Below are 10,997 nucleotides of genomic sequence, written 5' to 3' on the forward strand. Positions count from 1 at the left end.
CGGAAGGCATGGCCAGCCGTTGAGAAATGCCTGTTGAAGTTTTCGATTATCATGGATTTATCAGTGGTGACCGTGTTACCTAGCCTCAGTGCAGTGGGCAGCTGGGAGGAGGTGCTCTTGTTCTCCATGGACTTCACAGTGTCCCAGAACTTTTTGGAGTTGGAGCTACAGGATGCAAACTTCTGCCTGAAGAAGCTGGCCTTAGCTTTCCTGACTGACTGCGTGTATTGGTTCCTGACTTCCCTGAACAGTTGCATATCACGGGGACTATTCGATGCTATTGCAGTCCGCCACAGGATGTTTTTGTGCTGGTCGAGGGCAGTCAGGTCTGGAGTGAACCAAGGGCTGTATCTGTTCTTGGTTCTGCACTTTTTGAACGGAGCATGCTTATCTAAAATGATGTGCTTTATTTAGAAACTGCTGTTTTAAAAAGTGCCAGTGATGCTTACCTGTGAATTCAGGTATGTTAGTATGGCTGTTTCAGGTGTGTGTCATTCAGGTGTGTTAGTATGGCTGCATTCAGGTGTGTGTCATTCAGGTGTTCTAGAATGTCTGCATTCAGGTGTGTGTCATTCAGGTGTTCTAGAATGTCTGCATTCAGGTGTGTGTCATTCAGGTGTTCTAGAATGTCTGCATTCAGGTGTGTGTCATTCAGGTGTTCTAGAATGTCTGCATGCAGGTGTGTCATTCAGGTGTTCTAGAATGTCTGCATTCAGTTGTGTCATTCAGGTGTTCTAGAATGCCTACATTCAGGTGTGTGTCATTCAGGTGTGTTAGTATGGCTGCTTTCAGGTGTGTGTCATTCAGGTGTGTTAGTATGGCTGCATTCAGGTGTGTGTCATTCAGGTGTGTTAGTATGGCTGCATTCAGGTGTGTCATTCAGGTGTGTCATTCAGGTGTTCTAGAATGTCTGCATTCAGGTGTGTGTCATTCAGGTGTTCTAGAATGTCTGCATCCAGGTGTGTGTCATTCAGGTGTTCTAAAATGTCTGCATTCAGGTGTGTGTCATTCAGGTGTTCTAGAATGTCTGAATTCAGGTGTGTCATTCAGGTGTTCTAGAATGTCTGCATTCAGGTGTGTGTCATTCAGGTGTTCTAGAATGTCTGCATTCAGGTGTGTGTCATTCAGGTGTTCTAGAATGTCTGCATTCAGGTGTGTCATTCAGGTGTTCTAGAATGTCTGCATGGGCGAGGTGCAGAGCAGTGAGATTAATGACCTGAGAGGCGTTCTAATCATCGTTCCATTCTGGGAAGGTGAGCCAGCGCCCCGGGGGGGAGAGAATATGGGTTGAACTTCACTCCAGTTATATTTACTAAAATAACATCTAACTGATCAACTGGCAGCTTGTCTCTCCCATTCACGACAATAGGCAGAGATTAACTATAGTGTTTCTGCACGGCACAGAGCAGACTGAAAACTATATTTGTGCAGTGTGGACAAAGTCATAGGGAATAAGGCCGGGATCCAATCCATTCGTGCTAAATTAGCTATGCACCTTCCTTCCTTCCTTCCTTCCTTCCTTCTCTCTCTAAAAGGTGCATAGCCGACAGAAGGCAACCCGGATTGGATCCTGGCGTAATTGTACAAAGTGTTGTTCAAGGTAGTGCATCTGTGAATCTGATTTTACTGAGTATCAGTGACCATAGTCAAATGACCTTTCTCTGTTGTAGAGCTCGTTGTGAATTCATCTGAAACACCCATTCAGTACGGTAGATGATGTGGGTAAAATCCCAAGTACTTTTTACATATTTGTATAAGAAACCACATATCTGAGAAGAGGAACAGAGAGGTGTGAAGGATCCTTCTCCCTACGTATAGGTCAGCGGCATTATATCGGCTGGCTGTTAGTCCTCTGCTGTTATTATCCCTAGTCAGGCCCAACTCTACTTCCTTGTTTTTGGACAGCCAGGCCCAACTCTACTTCCTTGTTTTTGGACAGCCAGGCCCAACTACTTCCTTGTTTTTGGACAGCCAGGCCCAACTACTTCCTTGTTTTTGGACAGTCAGGCCCAACTACTTCCTTGTTTTTGGACAGCCAGGCCCAATAGGGAATGAGGGTGCCGTTTGAGATGCACTCCTTGTCAGTCCCAAGTAGTTGGATGGTTGGACTGATCTGAAACAAGATTCCTTATTGCCCTGAAGTGGAATGTGATTGGCTGTGTAAGTGATGGGGCTTAAAGAAGCTCTCCAGAATGCCCATGACCTCGGCTGACCCCCAGCCTGCGTCCCAAATACAAGGTTATTTGTCACGTGCTTTGTAAACAACAGGTTTAGACTAACAGTGGAATGCTTACATACGGGCTTACTTACTTACTTCCAAATAAATGCTTACTCACCCAATGGGCCCTGTTCAAAAGTAGTACACTATATACAGATAGGATACCATTTGGGACTCAATGAGTGCCTGGGATCATTGGGATGCTCCGGGCGTCAGAGTAACTTTAGTAACATTCTGCAAGACACTAGATCCTGATGTGGCATGCAGCCTGCTCTGATCTTCTTCCCAGGAACACTTAGTCAGAGCTCCTAGCTTCTAGATCAGGGAGGGGCCGCATCAATCCCCCCCCCCCAAAAAAAAAAACATTTGGTGGGGGAGTTCAGTAGGGTTCTCAATTTACTGTCGAGAGTTAAATAGTAGAATACCCAAGGTGCCATTTTGAAATGTTGTTGTGCATCAGCAGGTTTTTATCTTGCTACGTCAGACACTGACCATGTCAGCAGCTAACAGTTTTTACATTGTTAAGTTAGTTTATCAGCCGCCGGCTATTTAAACTTGTTGAATTAATGACCCCTTGGGGTCGCCCATTGATTCTGTTAGTCACTCGCACTCAGATATCATAGTAAAAACTGAAAACATTATTCTACACCCCACGGCAAAATGGGTAGAGAGAATTGCATGACATTTTTTAAATAAAATTGCAACATTTGCTCTATGCCCCGTTGTCATGGAATCTCCAGCCTCCATCTTCATGTCTGTTTGTTCCGTAAACATGCTGCACCTGTCCATGGAATGCTGGTTGCCAACCAACAATGGAATGCTGGTTGCTAACCAACCAGACTATATGCTATGACCCTCTCCCTGGCCTCTCTCCTCGTTTTCCATCCGCATGTGTGTTTTTGAGTGCAAGTTTGTTTGAGTGCTTTCGTGTGTGTGTGTGTGTGTGTGTGTGTGTGTGTGTGTGTACATTCATAACACTGTGTTCATAAGGATATGTTTGGGCCAGAAGATAGACAAGATATCTGTCTAGCTTGCTCTCAGGCCAGGGTGACAGAGAGAGGGTTTTTCCTCTCCAGGCAGCTGTCACTGTTGTGTCTGAAGCAGCACACGGATCTGAACTCTGAGAGGAACACTAGTCTGCATCTCAAATAGAACCCTAATCCCTATAGACTGAACTCTATATAGTGTCCTACTGTTGGTCAAAATCGAGCGATGAAACAATGAATTGGGGCGGCAGGGTAGCCTAGTGGTTAGAGCGTTGGACTAGTAACCGGAAGGTTGCAAGTTCAAACCCCTGAGCTGACAAGGTACAAATCTGTCGTTCTACCCCTGAACAGGCAGTTAACCCACTGTTCCTAGGCCGTCATTGAAAATAAGAATTTGTTCTTAACTGACTTGCCTGGTTAAATAAAGGTACAATTTAAACAAATAAATTCTGTCGAGCTACCTTCTTTTTTCCGATAGACGTAACACCGTTCTCCATGTAGTCGTTTACTAATTGATAAGATCTATTGATTAGAGCTATTGATTAGAGCTCTTGATTAGAGCTATTGATTAGAGCTAGGTAAATGAGTAAACGGTTTGGTTCAGGGGATTGTAAATATCAATGATACTTGTTTTAGATCTAGTTTACCTTCTGATCGCTGGAGACGAATGTGAAACCAGTAATACGGCAGAACACTGAAGCATCAACACATCACCATTTCCACAGTGAAGTTGATGAAACGCCTTATAACTTGGGATGAAATCAGGAGACCCAGGCTATAGACTTCTGTAGCCATGTACAAATGACGGTATAGTGCCAAACCTACCCGGGGTGATTTATGATTTCTAGAAGGTCTCAATTATATGCCCAGACTTTTCACTGTATTTATAACTGTTTGTACAGTCAGCTATACTCACATACATGTATAATGGTCACTGACTTTAGTGTTAGTTTCCTTACATGTTACATCATTCCATTACATCGTTAGTTTATCACAACTTGCACCCTTCATGTTATTGACTGTATGTTTGTTTATTCCAGGTGTAACTCTGTGTTGTTGTTTGTGTCGAACTGCTTTGCTTTATCTTGACCAGGTCGCAGTTGTAAATGAGAACTTGTTCTCAACTGGCCGACCTGGTTAAATAAAGGTGAAATTAAATTAAATAGAAACGTTTGTGTGGTGTTTATCTTTATCTACTAATTTGTGCTGAAAAGGAGACAAATATGCAAGCATTCAGTCCGCCAAGACTTTCTGTCATGGAGGAAGGGATGCCTAATCAGTTACTGACCCTACCTCTTAACCTCTAGACTACTGACCCTACCTCTTAACCACTAAGCTTTCTGTCATGGAGGAAGGGATGCCTCTAGTCAGTTTCACATCTGAATGCATTCAACTGAAGTATATTTTCTGCATTTCTGCACCCAAACCCTCTGAATTGACATCCACAGCAACCAGTTGTTGTTGGGCAAAACAGCAGATTCATTTTTTTTCCATTTTTGACAGCTCAGGGAATTGAACCAGCGCCTTTTCAGTTACTGACCCTACCTCTTAACCACTAGACTACCACCCAGTTACTGACCCTACCTCTTAACCACTAGACTACCACCCAGTTACTGACCCTACCTCTTAACCACTAGACTACCACCCAGTTACTGACCCTACCTCTTAACCACTAGGCTACCACCCAGTTACTGACCCTACCTCTTAACCACCCAGTTACTGACCCTACCTCTTAACCACCCAGTTACTGACCCTACCTATTAACCACCCAGTTACTGACCCTACCTCTTAACCACTAGGCTACCACCCAGTTACTGACCCTACCTCTTAACCACTAGGCTACCACCCAGTTACTGACCCTACCTATTAACCACCCAGTTACTGACCCTACCTATTAACCACCCAGTTACTGACCCTACCTCTTAACCACCCAGTTACTGACCCTACCTCTTAACCACCCAGTTACTGACCCTACCTCTTAACCACTAGACTACCACCCAGTTACTGACCCTACCTCTTAACCACTAGACTACCACCCAGTTACTGACCCTACCTCTTAACCACTAGACTACCACCCAGTTACTGACCCTACCTCTTAACCACTAGGCTACCACCCAGTTACTGACCCTACCTCTTAACCACCCAGTTACTGACCCTACCTCTTAACCACCCAGTTACTGACCCTACCTATTAACCACCCAGTTACTGACCCTACCTCTTAACCACTAGGCTACCACCCAGTTACTGACCCTACCTAACCACCCAGTTAACCACCCAGTTACTGACCCTACCTCTTAACCACCCAGTTACTGACCCTACCTCTTAACCACTAGGCTACCACCCAGTTACTGACCCTACCTCTTAACCACCCAGTTACTGACCCTACCTCTAATCTAGAACCACCCAGTTACTGACCCTACCTCTTAACCCTACTACCACCCAGTTACTGACCCTACCTCTTAACCTCTAGGCTACCACCCAGTTACTGACCCTACCTCTTAACTAGGCTACCACCCAGTTACTGACCCTACCTCTTAACCACTAGGCTACCACCCAGTTACTGACCCTACCTCTTAACTACCACCCAGTTACTGACCCTACCTCTTAACCACTAGGCTACCACCCAGTTACTGACCCTACCTCTCTTAACCACCCAGTTACTAACCCTACCTCTTAACCACCCAGTTACTGACCCTACCTCTTAACCACTAGGCTACCACCCAGTTACTGACCCTACCTCTTAACCACCCAGCTACTAACCCTACCTCTTAACCACCCAGTTACTGACCCTACCTCTTAACCACTAGCTACCACCCAGTTACTGACCCTACCTCTTAACCTCTAGGCTACCACCCAGTTACTGACCCTACCTCTTAACCTCTAGGCTACCACCCAGTTACTGACCCTACCTCTTAACCACTAGACCACCTCCACCCAGTTACTGACCCTACCCTAACCTTAGGCTACCACCCAGTTACTGACCCTACCTCTTAACCACCCAGTTACTGACCCTACCTCTTAACCTCTAGGCTACCACCCAGTTACTGACCCTACCTCTTAACCACCCAGTTACTGACCCTACCTCTTAACCACTAGACTACCACCCAGTTACTGACCCTACCTCTTAACCTCTAGGCTACCACCCAGTTACTGACCCTACCTCTTAACCTCTAGGCTACCACCCAGTTACTGACCCTACCTCTTAACCTCTAGGCTACCACCCAGTTACTGACCCTACCTCTTAACCTCTAGGCTACCACCCAGTTACTGACCCTACCTCTTAACAACCCAGTTACTGACCCTACCTCTTAACCACTAGGCTACCACCCAGTTACTGACCCTACCTCTTAACCACCCAGCTACTAACCCTACCTCTTAACCACCCAGTTACTGACACTACCTCTTAACCTCTAGGCTACCACCCAGTTACTGACCCTACCTCTTAACCACCCAGCTACTAACCCTACCTCTTAACCACCCAGTTACTGACACTACCTCTTAACCTCTAGGCTACCACCCAGTTACTGACCCTACCTCTTAACCTCTAGGCTACCACCCAGTTACTGACCCTACCTCTTAACCTCTAGGCTACCACCCAGTTACTGACCCTACCTCTTAACCTCTAGGCTACCACCCAGTTACTGACCCTACCTCTTAACCACTAGACTACCACCCAGTTACTGACCCTACCTCTTAACCTCTAGGCTACCACCCAGTTACTGACCCTACCTCTTAACCTCTAGGCTACCACCCAGTTACTGACCCTACCTCTTAACCACCCAGTTACTGACCCTACCTCTTAACCACTAGACTACCACCCAGTTACTGACCCTACCTCTTAACCTCTAGGCTACCACCCAGTTACTGACCCTACCTCTTAACCTCTAGGCTACCACCCAGTTACTGACCCTACCTCTTAACCTCTAGGCTACCACCCAGTTACTGACCCTACCTCTTAACAACCCAGTTACTGACCCTACCTCTTAACCACTAGGCTACCACCCAGTTACTGACCCTACCTCTTAACCACCCAGCTACTAACCCTACCTCTTAACCACCCAGTTACTGACACTACCTCTTAACCTCTAGGCTACCACCCAGTTACTGACCCTACCTCTTAACCACCCAGCTACTAACCCTACCTCTTAACCACCCAGTTACTGACCCTACCTCTTAACCACTAGACTACCACCCAGTTACTGACCCTACCTCTTAACCTCTAGGCTACCACCCAGTTACTGACCCTACCTCTTAACCTCTAGGCTACCACCCAGTTACTGACCCTACCTCTTAACCTCTAGGCTACCACCCAGTTACTGACCCTACCTCTTAACCACCCAGTTACTGACCCTACCTCTTAACCACTAGGCTACCACCCAGTTACTGACCCTACCTCTTAACCACCCAGCTACTAACCCTACCTCTTAACCACCCAGTTACTGACACTACCTCTTAACCTCTAGGCTACCACCCAGTTACTGACCCTACCTCTTAACCACCCAGCTACTAACCCTACCTCTTAACCACCCAGTTACTGACCCTACCTCTTAACCTCTAGGCTACCACCCAGTTACTGACCCTACCTCTTAACCTCTAGGCTACCACCCAGTTACTGACCCTACCTCTTAACCACTAGACTACCACCCAGTTACTGACCCTACCTCTTAACCACTAGGCTACCACCCAGTTACTGACCCTACCTCTTAACCACCCAGTTACTGACCCTACCTCTTAACCAACCACCCAGTTACTGACCCTACCTCTTAACCACTAGAACCACCCAGTTACTGACTCTACCTCTAGACTAACCACCCAGTTACTGACCCTACCTCTTAACCACTAGACTACCACCCAGTTACTGACCCTACCTCTTAACCTCTAGGCTACCACCCAGTTACTGACCCTACCTCTTAACCTCTAGACTACCACCCAGTTACTGACCCTACCTCTTAACCACCCAGTTACTGACCCTACTCTTAACCACCCAGTTACTGACCCCTCTAACCACCTCAGTTAACCACTAGACTACCACCCAGTTACTGACCCTACCTCTTAACCTCTAGGCTACCACCCAGTTACTGACCCTACCCTTAACCTCTAGGCTACCACCCAGTTACTGACCCTACCTCTTAACCACCCAGTTACTGACCCTACCTCTTAACCACTAGACTACCACCCAGTTACTGACCCTACCTCTTAACCACTAGACTACCACCCAGTTACTGACCCTACCTCTTAACCTCTAGGCTACCACCCAGTTACTGACCCTACCTCTTAACCTCTAGGCTACCACCCAGTTACTGACCCTACCTCTTAACCTCTAGGCTACCACCCAGTTACTGACCCTACCTCTAACCACTAGGCTACCACCCAGTTACTGACCCTTACCTCTTACCACCCAGTTACTGACCCTACCTCTTAACCTCTAGGCTACCACCCAGTTACTGACCCTACCTCTTAACCTCTAGGCTACCACCCAGTTACTGACCCTACCTCTTAACAACCCAGTTACTGACCCTACCTCTTAACCACTAGACTACCACCCAGTTACTGACCCTACCTCTTAACCTCTAGGCTACCACCCAGTTACTGACCCTACCTCTTAACCACCCAGCTACTAACCCTACCTCTTAACCACCCAGTTACTGACACTACCTCTTAACCTCTAGGCTACCACCCAGTTACTGACCCTACCTCTTAACCTCTAGGCTACCACCCAGTTACTGACCTCTTAACCTCTAGGCTACCACCCAGTTACTGACCCTACCTCTAACCACTAGACTACCACCCAGTTACTGACCCTACCTCTTAACCTCTAGGCTACCACCCAGTTACTGACCCTACCTCTTAACCTCTAACTACCACCCAGTTACTGACCCTACCTCTTAACCTCTAGGCTACCACCCAGTTACTGACCCTACCTCTTAACCTCTAACCACCCAGCTACTAACCCTACCTCTTAACCACCCAGTTACTGACCCTACCTCTTAACCTCTAGGCTACCACCCAGTTACTGACCCTACCTCTTAACCTCTAGGCTACCACCCAGTTACTGACCCTACCTCTTAACCTCTAGGCTACCACCCAGTTACTGACCCTACCTCTTAACCACCCAGTTACTGACCCTACCTCTTAACCACTAGGCTACCACCCAGTTACTGACTCTACCTCTAGACTACCACCCAGTTACTAACCCTACCTCTTAACCTCTAGACTACCACCCAGTTACTGACCCTACCTCTTAACCTCTAGGCTACCACCCAGTTACTGACCCTACCTCTTAACCACCCAGTTACTGACCCTACCTCTTAACCACTAGACTACCACCCAGTTACTGACCCTACCTCTTAACCACTAGACTACCACCCAGTTACTGACCCTACCTCTTAACCTCTAGGCTACCACCCAGTTACTGACCCTACCTCTTAACCTCTAGGCTACCACCCAGTTACTGACCCTACCTCTTAACCTCTAGGCTACCACCCAGTTACTGACCCTACCTCTTAACCTCCAGGCTACCACCCAGTTACTGACCCTACCTCTTAACAACCCAGTTACTGACCCTACCTCTTAACCACTAGGCTACCACCCAGTTACTGACCCTACCTCTTAACCACCCAGCTACTAACCCTACCTCTTAACCACCCAGTTACTGACACTACCTCTTAACCTCTAGGCTACCACCCAGTTACTGACCCTACCTCTTAACCACCCAGCTACTAACCCTACCTCTTAACCACCCAGTTACTGACACTACCTCTTAATCTCTAGGCTACCACCCAGTTACTGACCCTACCTCTTAACCTCTAGGCTACCACCCAGTTACTGACCCTACCTCTTAACCTCTAGGCTACCACCCAGTTACTGACCCTACCTCTTAACCACCCAGTTACTGACCCTACCTCTTAACCACCCAGTTACTGACCCTACCTCTTAACCACTAGGCTACCACCCAGTTACTGACCCTACCTCTTAACCACCCAGTTACTGACCCTACCTCTTAACCACCCAGCTACTGACCCTACCTATTAACCACTAGACTACCACCCAGTTACTGACCCTACCTCTTAACCACTAGGCTACCACCCAGTTACTGACCCTACCTCTTAACCTCTAGGCTACCACCCAGTTACTGACCCTACCTCTTAACCACTAGACCACCACCCAGTTACTGACTCTACCTCTTAACCACCCAGTTACTAACCCTACCTCTTAACCACCCAGTTACTGACCCTACCTCTTAACCACTAGACTACCACCCAGTTACTGACCCTACCTCTTAACCACTAGACTACCACCCAGTTACTGACCCTACCTCTTAACCACTATACTACCACCCAGTTACTGACCCTACCTCTTAACCACCCAGTTACTGACACTACCTCTTAACCTCTAGGCTACCACCCAGTTACTGACCCTACCTCTTAACCTCTAGGCTACCACCCAGTTACTGACCCTACCTCTTAACCACCCAGTTACTGACCCTACCTCTTAACCACTAGACTACCACCCAGTTACTGACCCTACCTCTTAACCACTAGGCTACCACCCAGTTACTGACCCTACCTCTTAACCTCTAGGCTACCACCCAGTTACTGACCCTACCTCTTAACCTCTAGGCTACCACCCAGTTACTGACCTCTTAACCACTAGGCTACCCAGTTACTGACCCTACCTCTTAACCACTAGGCTACCACCCAGTTACTGACCCTACCTCTTAACCACCCAGTTACTAACCCTACCTTCTTAACCACCCAGTTACTGACCCTACCTCTTAACCACTAGGCTACCAC

This window comes from Oncorhynchus nerka, linkage group LG24, assembly GCF_034236695.1.
Source record: "Oncorhynchus nerka isolate Pitt River linkage group LG24, Oner_Uvic_2.0, whole genome shotgun sequence".
Lineage (NCBI taxonomy): Eukaryota > Metazoa > Chordata > Actinopteri > Salmoniformes > Salmonidae > Oncorhynchus > Oncorhynchus nerka.